Below are 17,071 nucleotides of genomic sequence, written 5' to 3' on the forward strand. Positions count from 1 at the left end.
ATAGGCTTTCTAAGAATGAACTTTTCGTTAATAATATATTTTGAAAATAGCATTATAGCTACGAAACGTATTGCTCAGAATAGTTTAGTAGTGTAAATTACGATTTATAAAATAAAATCGTATTTGTAAAGTTATTCAAATTAAAATAAAAAGTTTAATACACAAAAATAGTTACCATACACAGATTGGCCTATACACACATATATATGTTGTCTATCATTGAATTTTCACGTTTTATATCCATATATAAATAATATATGCAGAAGCAAGAATCTTTATTCATTTTACATTTCAATGTTTGATAATAAATTTAACAATTCGTAAAATCGAGAATTAAATACCAGTTATCACAAAGTATCAGTAGCACTTGTATCTGCTACTGAACGGTAGCTGTTAAGGTTATATATGTCCTGCATATGAATGTTTATGTATGTCCAAGACGAGCTGCAACTCAGCATGCAAAACATAACTGAGTGCAGCTTTCATATTAATAGATGAGAGAAAAATATCTCTCACCAAACTTCCTCAAACACCATATCTCGTCCTCGTGCACTTCAAGTGTGCTTCAAGGATTAAATTCGAATAATAGATATGAGTACCGATACTTAAAGAAAGTACTGTTAAATCTGCAGTCGGGAGGGTAATAAAAGAATGTAAGTACTTTTCCTGTGTTTTTGTTTATATTGAAAATATACAACATATTCTTATACATTTTTGAAATTTTATTCACACAAATATAATTATATTTATCACAGGCCTTTATCTTTAATTTGAATCACAATAATCAACCAATTCGTAACAATAAGACAACAACAACCCTGCACCTAGCGGACTGTGTCAAAACTAACTTCACCTGCAACCTGGTGGCCAAGAACTGAACTATTAATACAGATAACGTCTTATCTACAAGAGAAACTGTTAAAAATTTATTAAAACTGAGATTAGATCCAAGAGTGCAATACATACATTTCTTATGAACTGAATCCAGTTTACTGGCTGAACCTTTAACCAAACATCAGTCGAATTATTATTAATATTAGTACGTTTAACTATATCAGGCTTATTAATAATATATATTAATTCATTATTTCTATAGAGTTTTATAACTATGGAACTTTATCCTGGACATTTTCTAGACTGATTAAGAGGAACCTGATTGGCCAAATTTTTCTTATTTTAGTCTTAAATACATTTACGAAGTTTAAAAGTAATAGAATTCCCTATATCGACTTTTTAATCTCTGTTGAGCCCACAGGCTATCCAGACAATAACATTGTAAGTTTTGGTACAATTACAATTTCACCAAACTACAAAGAGATTGATTAGCGATGAAATGGATATATGAAATACAAACGAACTTTTACTTCAGATTCATTGACTGTTATAAAACTCACCTAAGGTTTTACAGAAATACACTTCTCAGACCTGCGCTTGTGTATTATTCCTTAATGAAGGAAACAAGGCAACCCAACAGATTTAATGCCTAAGACAGGAAAGTAATAAATACACACCTTTTTACCTAAATATGCATATCAGAACTATGTAGGCTGTATACATATTTTTCTTAGAAGGTAAAGAAAGCACACTCTACCAATAAGTCAGGAATTTGATTTGTTTGAACTACAGTTACTGGTCCTTGTGGATTCCCCAGAAAGAAGCTTTTAACAATGGTCAGTTAAATTATAAATACCTACCCTTGTTAGCTTGTGTTTTAAAAATAATTATTACTTCATAAGTGCGTTAACTGAAAAGATAAGGACTTCGATATAGGAATTCTTTTACACTCGCCTGAAACATTTCAATAACTGAAACCGTTGCAGCTATTCATTAAAATATCATGGAATATTGTTATGAGTTATTTCCCTTGCAAGTTTTTACTCTCTGACTTCAGGGTTCCTAAAAACCGCTCTCTAAGCTTAAATAAAAAAAAACCATTAGATTGAAGTCGCTTTCAATGTATATAACTAATCTTAAAAAGGTTTAGAAAGTGATTTAAAATGAGGATGCCCATTGCATTTTTGATTTAAGATGGAAATTTTTTGTAAAGGGACGGGTAACTGCTAGTTAAACATACACTTAAGAACACATCTAGTGGTGCCTTCCGTTATTCGCAAGCAGAATTAAGTGTTTAACTATGAACAGTTAAATAATAAGTACCTAAACTTGTCAACTTGTCTTTCAAAATTAATTATTACCTGATAATTGCGTTTACTGAAAAGCTAAGGACATCGATGAAGGAATTCTTTTACACTCGCCTGAAATAGTTCAATAACTAAAACCGTTGTATCTATTCATTCAAATTTTTAGAAATATTGTTAGCCTATGAGTTATTTCACACGTACTTATAAGAAATGTTTCACTCTCTGGTTTCAGGGTTCTAAAACACTGCTGTCTAAGCTTAAATCCAAAATGGATCATTAGATTGGAAGGTCTTTCAATTACTAAAACTTATCTCAGGATGGTTTAGAACCGTATTAAAAATGGAAATACCCATTGCGTTCTTGTTTTCAGCTGGAAATTGCGCTCAAAGCCGCGGGTAACTGCTAGTTAAACATACACATAAGAAAACATCTAGTGGTGCCTTCAGTTATTCGCGAGCAATTAAGTTAGCATAATTGTCCTGTTACGGCAGATGTAATTGTGAAGGCATCGGGCCTACGAAATTATTCTAATTAGTTTTTTATGTATTTATAAGGAAGCATATGTTTATAAAATACAAGTGATTTAAACATGTTATTTGGAAAAATATAATCCAGTTATTACAATCTATTATGATCTCATACGCACTAGGATGTATATAAGGTAGTTTGGTAACATTGTAATGGTTTCTGTATTTACTGACCGTCTATTTCGCGATACGGGAATGTCAATTTTCAAGAAATTTAAAAAATCGTACTTTATTTCCACTGTAAACGATAAGTTCATAATATTATTCACCAATGAAATGTACTGACCTGGACCGACTTTTTATAATTATGTTTTACTCGTACATACTTTTTTCTTATTGTGGGTTTCGTCCGTGTCAACTTATCTTTTCTATGATTGTCTGTCAGTCTATTAATAAGAGAGCTGTGACAGTTTGAAACGTTTGACAAAAACCAGTGCTTTGACCACATTAGTTTGTAGGTTTTGTTATTACACACAACTCTGTCCATTTAATCTATGCTTTAATACTGAAACAAAATGTATATTTGGAAATCCAGTATTCACCCAAGGACAACGTAGATTTTACTAGAGTAAGAACACAAATATCCGAGTAGGAAACACAAGGAAAAATAAAATAAACAAATACGACACAAAATATACAGTGTTAATAGTAATATTTACAAAACATATTTTACATTTCTCATGAATTCAAATATCCCCTCAATGTGCATAAAATTTGGAACAACTGTATACAATTATTTTTAAAGGTTCAAACTTAAGTTTTATTTATAGTTAATACAAAGAATACGACTAGTAAAGAAATTGAATTCCGACGAAGAAAACTTGCACATTTTGTTTACGATGATAATAATTTATTCTTAGTAGTAACACTGTTTGGCATTTTGTTTTTGCCAGAAATTATTGCCAAGTGTAAACTAATGACTTTTAAACAAAGCTTTCACAATAATTCTTAGTCTTACTCCATTTACTCAATTTATTACACGATACGTTGTTGTATTTCTACTAAGATTTGCTAAACAACTTTATTTAAGTTTAAGTATTCGTAAATTGCTTGTATTTATTAGTTATTTATTTTATATAACACTTTTTAAATTCCCATCATACTGAAATGGGTGCAGTGGCGCACTCAGAAGTGTTCTCTGGGGGCTGACCGAAACACAGGAAAGTCGGAGATATGGAAAACAAGAGTTTCTCTTGTTGGATAACAGGTGATCCATAGTAATAGTTCAGTTCTTGGCCACCAGGTTGCAGGTAGAGTTAGTTGCGACCTTATCCGCTAGTTGCAGGGTTGTTGTTTTCTTATTTTCATGAATTGATTGATTATTTTGATTTAAATAAAAAATAAAAAAATATGATAAATACAATTATATTTGTGTGTATTGGATGTAAGATACTCATAAGGATATGTTGTGCGTTGTAAAATATAAATGGAAACACAAGTAAAGTCTTGAGCTTTTTTCATTACCCTCCCGCTTGGAAATTTAATCGTAGTTTCTTCAAGTATCAGTACTCGCCTGGATTACTTGAATTATATCCTTAAACATTTGTTTACACTCTTGACTTCCGGTTGTGATGAGAGATAACCTTCTCTCATCTATTATTTGGAGGCTGCACTCGGTTATGTCTTGCATGCTGAGTTGCAGCTCGTCTTGGACACTTATACTATTACATTAATTGGCACACTCATGATGAGCTTACCAGCTAGCTACCTTCCAGTAGCAGGTACAAGTGCGACTGATTCTTTTTAATACCTGGGATTTTATCCGCTATTTCGCGATTTGACTTGGATCTATTATAAACCATTGAAGTGTAAAATGAATAGAGATTCTTGCTTCTGCATATATTATTTGTATATGTAAGTCGTATAAAGTTTGAAAAGTGATTCATAAAAAATACGAACTTGTAAAATAATTGAAATACATAGTAGTAGTAGAGAGAAAAATTGCAATTCTGTATCCAATGTTTCAAGAGGAAAATTTAAATAATTGTCGTCTGGATAGAATAAATAAGGAGTCTGTTCTTGGTATTAAATGGACATTTAAAAACCTCAAAGCAGTTAACTCTCATCAATGTAGCTGAAAAGGTGTGGAAACAACGATCGTATAGTTTTAGAAAATCCTTGATTCTTTAGTGTGGCGATTTTACAGAATTATATTAATCGGTGAAACTTATTCTTACAAAGACTAACTGTAAAGGGTAAAAATAATTACTTTAACACTGACAAAAAATTAATTTTACATTTACAACATAATATCCACTTATTCCTTATAAATATATTACCTTTCCATCAATAATCATGTTAGTGTCAGGGAGGCCCTCACGCTCTTGGTTGATAAGGTCTGAAATTTGATTACTCAAACGGAGAAAAATACGCCAGTAAGCTTGTAAAAACTACTAATGTACTCTAACACTATATATAAAAATAGAAACCAACATACAGTTTTCAACGCAATGGGTATTGTTTATTATATCTGCACAATTATCAATGCGAGTGAGTCAGGATTGTAGATTTTAAAATATGGTTTAATTGAAGTAATTATAAATATACGGTTACACCCCTTATATGATATGGTATTATAACGTTTTTTAGTACTCCCAATATTACTAGAAACAATCTGAGCCATGTGCATGTTGAGTCTTGATCCATTTTCATCTTCCACTTACTTCAGCGTCTTCAGACCTGACATTATAACAATCTTTACAACAAAACTGTGGAATCTACATAATTTATTCAACCAATTAAAGTATTTTTAAATATAGTGGTGTCTATAAGTATAACCCAATTTAGTAGACTAGGTTGTCTCAGAGTGTTGTGATTAAACACTAAAATTCCTGTGAATTCCCAGGCACACGACGTACACAACCCATTAAGTTCAGTGCAAGTTTATTTTAAAATCTTTTTTCTCAACCTACAATGTTATAGTGTAAATGTTTTGTTTCTACGAAAAACGTTAATTTAATAGACAGATATTGCTGCTCTGTCTTATTTATCGTATGTGTTGATTTCATTATGCACTGATATTTTAATTTTGTGTTTATTTATTATTAGCCTATTTTCTATTATTCTTTTCAGAAGCAATAAATTCTCTAAAAGGTTTGGTTAGAAAGTTTGCCTATTTAATAAAGTTAATGTACTTCATATCTAACCAAACAAAGCAAGTTTTCGAGACTGAGTTTTGCATATAATGTCTGACTAGATGTTACCCGCGGCTTCGCACGCAATTTTTAGAACCGAAGTCCTTATAAAAAGCAATTATTGTGTAATATGATGGGAGTCCTACAAACATTTTAAAACGTAAGTAGGCATACATCAGGTAGATATTATTAAGTTCATGGTAAATAGTATCAGAGTTTAACTTAATTATTATATCATGTTTGGCAAGTGTAGGAGCATTTCTGGTTCTTATTAATCATATACATAACGTCACAGCTGAATCTGCCTTGTAATCCCGATCAAGAAAACACAAATCTCGGATCACACAGGTCTAGGAAACTTACTTTGGTCAAAAGGCGTATATTTCCAGTCCTTGTCATATATTTCAGGTCTATGACATTTCCAGTACCATAGTAGAGTTTGCCTTTGGTGTTCTGACGAAGAAAAAATATATATACTTACATAGGACCGAGATGCCTACTTCGGTTTAAAGGTGCCTACTTATGACCGTTTAAATTCACTTATGTCACAGGTTAGCTTGGCAAATTGCCTCGACTAAAATACTATATACGTTCGATTATTTAGTTCTCGGAAATCTATTTTGGTCCAATCGTGTTGGCATAGTTGAGTTTGCTGGGACTGAAAACCCTATTACGATCTAGGGGGAAGTCCTACCTACTTCTTATGTACTTCCGGTATAAGGGGAAAATCCTTATTAAGGTTATGCAGCATTCCAAAATAATCGTTATTAAAGTTTTGCGTTACACTTGTTTTTTTGTACTGTAGCCAGGGAAAGAATGAATCGTTAAGGTATGTTAAATTCATTTCTCTGTTTTTCCGTAAGCCATAGTTAAAATGTAATATTATAATGTCAAGGAAGCCCACCAGTTTAAAGTAACTTACGTGAAAACATTCATAACTTTTTTCATTAAGGTTAGTTTTATAACAATATTTAATGCATTATATGATTTTAATTCGTCACTGGCGCAATCTGGAGTAAAATTGATATATTAATGTTTTATTTACTATCTGCATTACACTACCGATCAAGCACTGTTTACTTATTATTGATCATATTTAAATGTAAACAGATGTTTCAGAAATTTGTCGAATTATAGCCGTCAACAGCTGTTTAGTGCAAGTTTAATTTGAATTATGAAACGACATCACATTAAAAACCTAAAAAAAAAACAGTGTTCCTACACTATTTAATGGATGTTACAGTACATTATAATCCTTCCTCTTGAATCACTCTATCTATAAAAAAACCGCATCAAAATCCGTTGCGTAGTTTTAAAGATTTAAGCATACAAAGGACAGAGAAAGCGACTTTGTTTTATACTATGTAGTGATACCTCAGAAATGGGTGGTCTTACAGGCCTGGGACGTATTTTATTCAATATTTCAGTTAGTTTGACATAAAATACAATAAATTTAACAATTATCTTTACGCCATCAAAACATGTTTCGTTTCATTTCTGTTCTTTCCTAGAAAATCGGGCGAAATCTTTCGTTAGCCGTATACCGGTAACAAACGATATTTTTTGTGTGAATATTACTATTTTGTGTTAGAATTGATTATTTTTTCTTTTTGTTCTCTATTTCCATACTTACATTTTCTTGCTATACTAAAAGCTACGTTGTTCATAGCTGAATACTGGTTTACCCAAATATACAGTGTTCCAAATTTTATTGACACTGGAGGGATCTTGGAACCTATAAGATATATGGCAAAGATTAAATGGACAAAGTTGCGCGTAATAACTAAACGAGAAACTTAATGTGGTCAAATTGATTATTGGTTGCGTCTTTCACTCGCTGCGCTCAAAAAACTGCACAAGATCAGTCTAATATGACTATTACTGATATTTAGGTAATTGAACAAGAAAAAAAAATAATCATGCAAAAATAATAAAAAAACTAATGAAATTTTAACAGAGCTCATTTTACTCTAACTAAAAAAAGTCCACTGGCCTCTACATTCACAAGACTTTGTATAATTATTTTTAAATAATGGTTTTTTATTTTTCATAAAATTATAAATTACGATACAATTTGAAAATAACAATGCTATTTTGCTAATGCAAAATTATAAAGACTTCAGTAATAGCCATTTTTAGACTGATCTTTTTAGATAATTTTTGTATTTTACAGCTGGTTTAACACTTTGTGCAGTGAAATATGAGTACTAATTTTAGTAACTATTCAAATAGTAAAATAAAAATTATCCTCACAAACCCATAAAAAACATATTTTTATGAATTATTTGATGAAAACCATGAGTAAACTACGGATAACTTATACGGTATTGTTCACACAGTTGGTACTACTGCTGACGGTGCAGAGTTATTATATTAATGAAAGTGTACAGCACTACCATTACACACTTCCTAGAGTGAAGTACCAGTCATTGGACTGACCAGGCTGTGTTACATTGTATTATGTACTGTATAGGATGTTTATATTTTTGAAAACGTTCAGCATTACCGTTACAGACTTCTCAGGGTATAGTACCAGTCAATGGAGAAGTAATATGGCAGAAGTCTTTAAAACTCTACACATATGTCACCCTATTATACAAAGTTAGAATATAAGACAAATAACATAAAATTTTATTGATGGAATCATTGATTATACTTAAAGCTTTATATTTTATAAAATTAAGGATGGAACCCAAATCACTACCTGTGATGTACTGTGTTCGCTACTAATCTGTGGCTGTCCTTAGTCTAATCACAGGTCAACCTGGGACCACGGTTCAGTTTGGGAACAACTCTTTACAATGATTCGTCTGACGCCGCTCTTCGGCCGGCCGTGTTACTGGACCTGATTTCTTATATACGAAAACCAATCTATTAGTAAATTTGCGACATGAATTAATTTGAATTTTGTAGCTAAAAAAAAGTTAAATCCCAAATAGTATTCTTTTGAAGTTTTCGAGAGCCCTTGTATTACCAGGAGCTATGATTCGGGTAAACTCATAATAAAGCACGGCGCCCATAGCGACTGGTACGGTCCAGCCCTTTTTGTAAAGTCGAAATACACGCAATTAAAAGGACACCCGCCCACTGCGACCGGCCCGGCCCGGAATTTTATACTCTGTCAGAATGCATACGATCAAATGGACATCCGCCCACTGCGGACTCGGCCAATACGGCACCGGCACAGTCACCCCAACAGCAGACCGAGGCCGGTCGCAGTGGGCGTCGTGCTTTAATTACTAATTATTAGATGAACAAATATGATAAAGCAAACCCACAAGTATAAGATGCATATCGTCATCTAGTAAAAATGACTAATTGCAGTTTCCAAGAATAACGTCGTAAAAGTGATATTAACACTAGTATTAATATTAATATTAATATTATTCAACAACATTTATTATAAAGGTAATGTAAATAAATCTGGAGACGGGAGCGTTTTGAATTAATAAGGTTATATTTTAATTGTATTTGTATTCAAGGATATTGACCCAAAATTCTTGTTCATTCTAGATTTATTAAATATAGTAACGTCTAAAAAAAAGTATCAAACTTTTGTATTTTTATTTTAAATACCATTAACTTTTAAATATTGAGAAAGAGAGTACAATAATAGCGCTTTCTAACGGCTTTATTTCAAACTAATTTAGCCAATAACCTGGTGGGAAATAACTGAACTAGCAATACCGTTTGCCTTGTGACTATTGGCAGAAGATATTCTTTTATACATAAATAATATTAGAATCAGGATCACAATGCTGTACAACAGCCTGACGATCATACGAAGTATGTAACCTTTATCGTCGACATCCAACAAGTATAACTTGTCTTAGTACAGTCACTGAAGCATTTTGGCTGCCAGTTTTTTTCGGATTGGATGGATTGGCATGAAATTTGGACTGTAGCTAGGTAGTTGCGTAAGAAACAAAAGTGATATAGTGCTGACGTGTGCTTTTACCCTAGGGTTGGATGCCATCCTTTTTAAGCGTTGGAAATATTTGTATGAAAAAACATCACCCTTCGACAGAATAATACATTCTAAACAAAAAATGTTACATAAGAAGACTTTGTACAGTCAAGAGATATTGAGATATTGGCGCCTAAAGGTGGTTGTTGTTAGCCCAAAAATGCATGCTTTTTAGCGATGCTTTACAAATATCTCAAAACCTACAACTTGTTTCTTGAAAACAAGAAATTGTGACTGTCTACTAAGTACTTCAATAACGCTCAGCTAATTTCCACGGTTCATCATGCACCATCATAAAACTCATTCCTGTCTATTTAGAATGACGTTCCATGAAAAATTTAAAATCAGAAGAACTATTCCTCAAGATGTATCGCCTCATAATACGTGACTAATTTGTAAATTGACTTGTTAGATCTATTATGAACCATTGAAAAGTAAAATAAATAGAGATTGTTGCTTCTGCATATATTATTTGTATATGTACATAAAATTTGAAAAGTAAATGGTAGAAAACAAACACACACACACAGTATATATATATATATATATATATATATATATATATATATATATATATATATATCATTAAATATATATATATATCATTATATATATATATATATATATATATATATATATATATATATATCATGAAGGCTTATCTCAGTATCTCAGGCTTATCTGAGTATGTTGTGTGTATGCCTACTATTTTTGTGTTTTTACTTTACATTTTAATTACAACAATTTACAAGTTCGATTTTATTTTATTAATCGTAATTCACACTCTTAAACTAAACTGAGCAATTTCATACGTAGCTAGAATGCTATTTATAGGGTATGTTATTAAAGACGAAGTTTAGTCTTAGAAAACCTATAAACACACTTTATATGTACAAACACTATAAGTTCATTTCATTTACACGCATTAATTTTACAATCAGGATCACTTTTACAGTTTATTTAACCACGACTGTTGACATAAGTTAATACGTCTTTATTTATTAAAATGTCTTATTGACTCTAAGAACAGATAAAATAATAAAACATCAATTAATTTCTTACTTGATATGTCGTTCAGTTAGTAATAGCGTTATATCGGCGCAGTCGCGTTTCAGGATTGCTAGCCTATAGATCTAGCAATATAGAATATTACCTAGCCACACAGATTTCTTGAACATATTTTTATTTGTAATTTGGATGGAAAGAAACCATACTTAACTTCGTTGGAAGTAGTAGAGGAAAGGTGCAACCTAAGTACAACATTGTAATACTGTAAACAGATATCGGAAAGTTACTACGATGTTCAGCCCGTAAATAACCACTGGAATTCGGTTTATAAGAAATGTACGTATTGGGATCTTGGTCCCAATGTAAGTGTTAATCAATTTTTAACAGAGTTTTATCTTGTTGGATAGCAGGTGATCTATAGTAATAGTTCAGTTCTTGGCCACCAGGTTGCAGGTGGAGTTAGTCTTTACTCGGTCCGCTAGGTGCAGGGTTGTTGTTGTTTTATTTTCATGACTTGATTGATTAATTTAATTCAAATTAAAAAGAAAGAACTATGATAAATACAATTATATTTGTGTGTTTGTGTGTATTGAATGTAAGTTACTCATAAGGATATGTTGTGTATTGTACAATATAAATGGAAACACAAGAAAAGTATTGACCCTATTTCATTACCCTCCCGTTTGCAGATTTAAGTCTAGTTTCTTTAAGTATCAGTACTCGCATCCATTACCTTGAATTAAATCTATTTGAGTTTGGTTACTTCACTATTGTGTGTGATGAGAGATAATCTTCTCTCATCTTTTATTTGGAGGCTGCACTCGGTTATGTCTTGAATGCTGAGTTGCAGCTCGTCTTGGACACATATACTAATACATTTGTCACACTCGTGATGAGCTTACCAGCTAGCTACCTTCCAGTAGCAGGTACAAGTGCGACTGATTCTTTTTTAATATCTGGAATTTTATCCACAATTTCGCAATTTACTTGTATCTATTATGAACCATTGAAATGTAAAATGAATAGAGATTCTTGCTTCTGCATATATTATTTGTATACGTAAGTTGTATAAAGTTTGAAAAGTTACTCATAAAAATGTCGTACCCAGTGCTGGTTCAAATGGAAGGTATAAACCAGACAGATATAAACCCTACTATGCTTTATTATACTTAGCTGTTAAATCATATTAGACCATTGCAATTTTGATAGTCAACAAAAATTAAATCCTAGTCCTATTAACTTACTTAAGTCATTAGACTCGTAGCTAAAGCTAAATACTTGACTCTACATGTTACAATATGAATAAAAGTCTATAACAGTATCTTAATTTGGACAATGTACTATTCAAATGAGGAAAATAAAAAAAATATATAGGCCCATGTCATCAGCTTTTGACAATCAAAAGTACTTGCAAAATTCTGTACTATTGTCCAAGAGTAATAAACAAAATGGAAAATTACTTCAACAAAGAAGAGAGCGTCGGATTATGAAAAAGCTGCCACTGATTGGTTGAGTGTCAGCCAATCATGACACACCACCGATAGCCTACATTCACTTTTATAAGCGGATATGCACTATGAGCTCTGCCCCAGCGAGAGAGAAAGATTTAAATTCTGTTTGCAATGTTTTAAGAGGAAAGATTAGATAATTAGATAATAAAGAACTCCTTAGTTCTTCATCTACAGAGAAGAAACTAAGGAGTTCTTGGTATTAAATTGATATTTAAAAACCTCAAAGCAGTAATGATTCATCTATGTAGCTGGAAAGGTTTGAAAAACAACGATCTTAGTTTAATTAATTCCTTGATTCTTTAGTGTAGCGATTTTACAGAATTATATTAATCGGTGAAACTTATTCTTACAAAGACTAACTGTATAGGGTCAAAATATAATTACTTTACATTCTACAAAAAATGAATTTTACATTTACAACACATATCCACTTAGTTCACCTTTCCATCAATAATCATGTTAGTGTCAGGGAGCCCTCAGGCTCTTGGTTGATAGAGTCTGAAGTTTGGTTACTCCCATGGAAAAATATGTTCGCCAGTAAGCTTGTAAAAACTCCTAATGTACTCTAACACTACATACACAAAATAGAAACCAACATACAATTTTCAAGGTAATGGGTATTGTTATTTACTATAGCTTACTGCACAATGATCAATGAGAGTGAGTCAGGATTGTAGTTTTTACATTACATGAATATGTTAAACTACTTTGGAAGCATTCAAATCATATACTTGAACATTAATTAACAAGGTAGAAGTACACCCTATCACGTTGAACAAACGTCACTGAGGTCGCATCCACCATTAAGACAATCATACGAAAAAACATTGACGTGAAAAAGAGGCATCAAAGAACTCGTTCCTGAGGAAATTAAATTTTATGGTAAATTTAAAGTCTCCATATGAAAATTGTTGTCAACATGTCTTGCCACATGATACATTCAGACATTAGATCATTAATATTGGGTCCTATGTCAGTGTTTCAATCATTTAAATTTAACCACCAAGGTACATTAAAATGACATTTGTGTTGAGATAGATATGCTATGTGTTAATATGTCCCACGTTTGTATCTCTCATGGGTGTGTTGGGGTTATTAACAAATACATTTACTATAATAGTTTCTCGTTGTTACCATGGTTATCCATAAGACACATGTAGAAATATTTGCTAACGCTCAGCCAAATCCCATGGAGTGATTGTACTATCTTTGAATCAATCAAGGCTTCATGCACAATTTAAAGTCTATAAATCAGTTGGTTTTTGAAATATCGTGCGAAGAGACAGCTAGAAATGAGATTTTCTATTTGCCCATAAAGCTTCGAATTAAGGAACAAGTAATATAATGTGAATTGTTAATTTTACTATGAAAGTGGCAAATGATTTGTACTATATTTGTATAAAATAATAACTAGCTATTTATCTAATTCATACAATAGTACAAATTATTAAAATAAAAACACTAGATTACTAATATAATAAATGATTAAACTCTGTTTCTTCAACACGACAATTCATTCCGTTTAAGTATTTAAATATTAGTAAAATGATCTAATAACTCATTTTAATGCATAATTGTTTATCGTTGTTATATTGGGTATCAACTCTAATGCTAGTTCAGCTCTTCTCCGCTAGGTTCGTGGCCGAGCTAGTACAAACTGCATATGGTAGGATGCGCTTTGTTATATTATTGGTCTGAAGCAATTAATTATTGCTATTAAAAATGAAGTAATATAAATATTTTGAATTGCGTAAAACATAAATAAATTAAAATACCGATCCCTATAAATATATCGTGTGTAAAGTATAATATAAATACAAACAAAGTAATACATCCACAGTATTTTATACAGTCCCGACTACTGATTTAACACTGGTGGCTTATAAAAAACAACATGACCATGTTCAAATCAGACGCTTTAATTGAGTATTTTGAAGGCGCAGTCAATCATACTTTTCTTACCTGATTGTTGATTTGCAGCTTATCTCTTACCTAATGTTCACTATATTTCAAGTATCACATTTAGTAGCCAGTAAGTCAATTTCATTTTGTATATTTGCCTATATAACAATATCGCTTAAGCGTTAATCCATTATCCAGTATGGCCTCGAATTACAAACATTACTATTCAAAACTCTATAAGACGAAGTTTAAATAAATTAGTAAATAGTTTTTATTATATTATATATGTATAGATATAAAATATATTCTACTCGTAATATTATATGTTATGTATGTGTTTCTGATATATCTATATAATATTATATGTTATGTATGTGTTTATGATATATATATATATATATATATATATATATATATATATATATATATATAAGTGTGTATATTCATTATTACTTTATTAACATTCTAATCATCGCAAGTTATAATAAAAGTCGTAAATATAATTTTATATAGTGCAGTATAAGGTGTCAATCAATGCCATCGTTTCAACTGTCATTTTTCTTGCCTGCAAGCGTTAACAGTTGTGACATATTTTGTGCTATCAAAAATATCAGTTTTATCCAAGGATTTAAACTTTTCTGTGGCACAAAAACGGATAAACCCACTGGATTCCCTAACTGGAATCGAGTCGGCTGTGCCACAGTTATCAGTAAGTGTGTATATAAATTATTACTTACTAAAATTTTATCCATCGATAGTTATAATAAGGGTCGTAAATATAAATCTTATATAGTGCAGTATCTGGGATCATCAAAAGTATATATTTGTCATAGTTTCAACTCTCGTTTTTTTTTTCTTGTCTGTAAGCGTTAGAAATTGGGACATATTTGGTGCCATCAGAAGAGATAAATGAAGAAATAACGTATATATGAGTGAATTATCATGACGTACACATAACTACACACACCTACGGTTGTCAGCACTGCTAGGTGAGTTATATTTGTGATTTGATATCTAGGGTTGCCAACTATGGATGTCAGAGAATAGATACATCAACATTAAATAAAAGTGGGTTTTATTTTTTTTGTTTAATTAATTAGTCATAAAAATGTCGTACTTGTAAAATTATTAAAATGGAAATAAATATTACATCATTAATATTCAAGTAATAAAAAGTGAAATCTATCAGAGTTATCATTTTTTAATCCATAATGACTGTTCGATGTTGAAACTAATTACCATCGATGATCAATAGGTGCTTCGCTTCACGTTTATAAAGTGGAAATAAGTAAACGCTAAAGATTTTGTTCACGTTAATTTCGTTTGTCATTTTCTATTCCCACTGTTAAGTTTACTGTACACTAATAAGTTATACTACGTTGAAAGCATTACAATAATGAATTTGGCTTTAACTAACAAGGTCGAAGTACGCCACACCACTGCGTACATCATTACAAATATATAGCTCATATCATTCTCTACATGTCCCGCGGCTAGACAGACAGTCATACATAAAAGAGGTTGATGTGAAAATGAGGCATCATAAATTCATTCTTGTGGAAATTAAGTTTTATGCTAAATTTAAAGTCTCCATATAAAAATCTTTCTCAAAGTGACTTGCCACCTGATACATTCAGATATTAGATAAATAAATAGGTTTTCATATCAGTGTTTCAATCATTTAAGTTTACACCAAATTACATTAAAATGACATGTTTTGGGATAGATATGCTATATGTTAATATGTCCTATGTTAGTATCTCTTATGGGTATGTTGAGTTTATTAACAAATATATTTACTATGGCATTTTCTGGTTGCCATTATGGTTACCCATAAGTACCAATGTAGAAATATTTGCTAACGCTCACCCAAATCCCATGGAGTGATATGTATCATCTTTGAACTCTATGTTCCTTACATATAACCGAAGCTCTATTTACAATTGAAATCCATGAATCTGTTCGTTTTCGAAATATTGTGCGGAATGACAGATAGAACAAAAATTTCCAATCTCATGTGATAGGCTTTGCTAAATCTCAGCAAATAATTAAAGACTCGTAACAGCATTGCTGTTTTTATTGTCATAAAATTAACTTAAATGTAAACACAACTGTTACTGTATAATTCTAGTTAATTAACATTAATACATGCATTAGATTAGAATCACAATATTACTTCATGGTAAACAATGTTTTTTTGTAAATATTGCTATTAACAATGTTTTTTTGTGCCATAATTGTTTATTTAACCTTGTCTTTTCTATTCGCACATTTGTGTTCTTGCTCTAGTAAAAGTCACGTTGGTCCTAGCTGAATACTGGACTTCAAAATAATCATATAAAATCAGCCCATGTCCGGTATTCCTCTGGTGATTGCGTCAAAATGTGCTGTTATAAACAGCTACGAGATCGATTTTTGTGAAATCTGCAATAAAATAATTTTAAACTTATAGAAAACACATACAAATGAAATTCTATTTTTAGTCCAAAACTAATTTTATGGCTCCTCTCATCATGTCAGAAATAGATTCCTTATACAACAGGGATTCTTAGATAACAGGTAACAACAGTAATATATTATAGCTCGTAACAGTGTTACTTATAACGCGCATCTCATGTTACTTGAAAGGTGACGTACACACACGTGGCTATTAGGTTAATATGAACCTGAAGTTCTCACCCACACTGAACATGCAACAAGACAAGAGTTGTAATGTAGCAAAAAGATATAGAAGAAGGGTATGGTGGTATATGTTTTATTATACACAACACAATTTCATATTTGAAAATATTCCATTTTTAATATTAGAATCACTAAAAACAGCAGTAATTAACATAACGAAAAAGAAAGTGCTCAAGTATTACGTTAGATAATTTAAATT

The sequence above is a fragment of the Homalodisca vitripennis genome, chromosome 4, assembly GCF_021130785.1.
Source record: "Homalodisca vitripennis isolate AUS2020 chromosome 4, UT_GWSS_2.1, whole genome shotgun sequence".
NCBI classification, from domain to species: Eukaryota; Metazoa; Arthropoda; class Insecta; order Hemiptera; family Cicadellidae; genus Homalodisca; species Homalodisca vitripennis.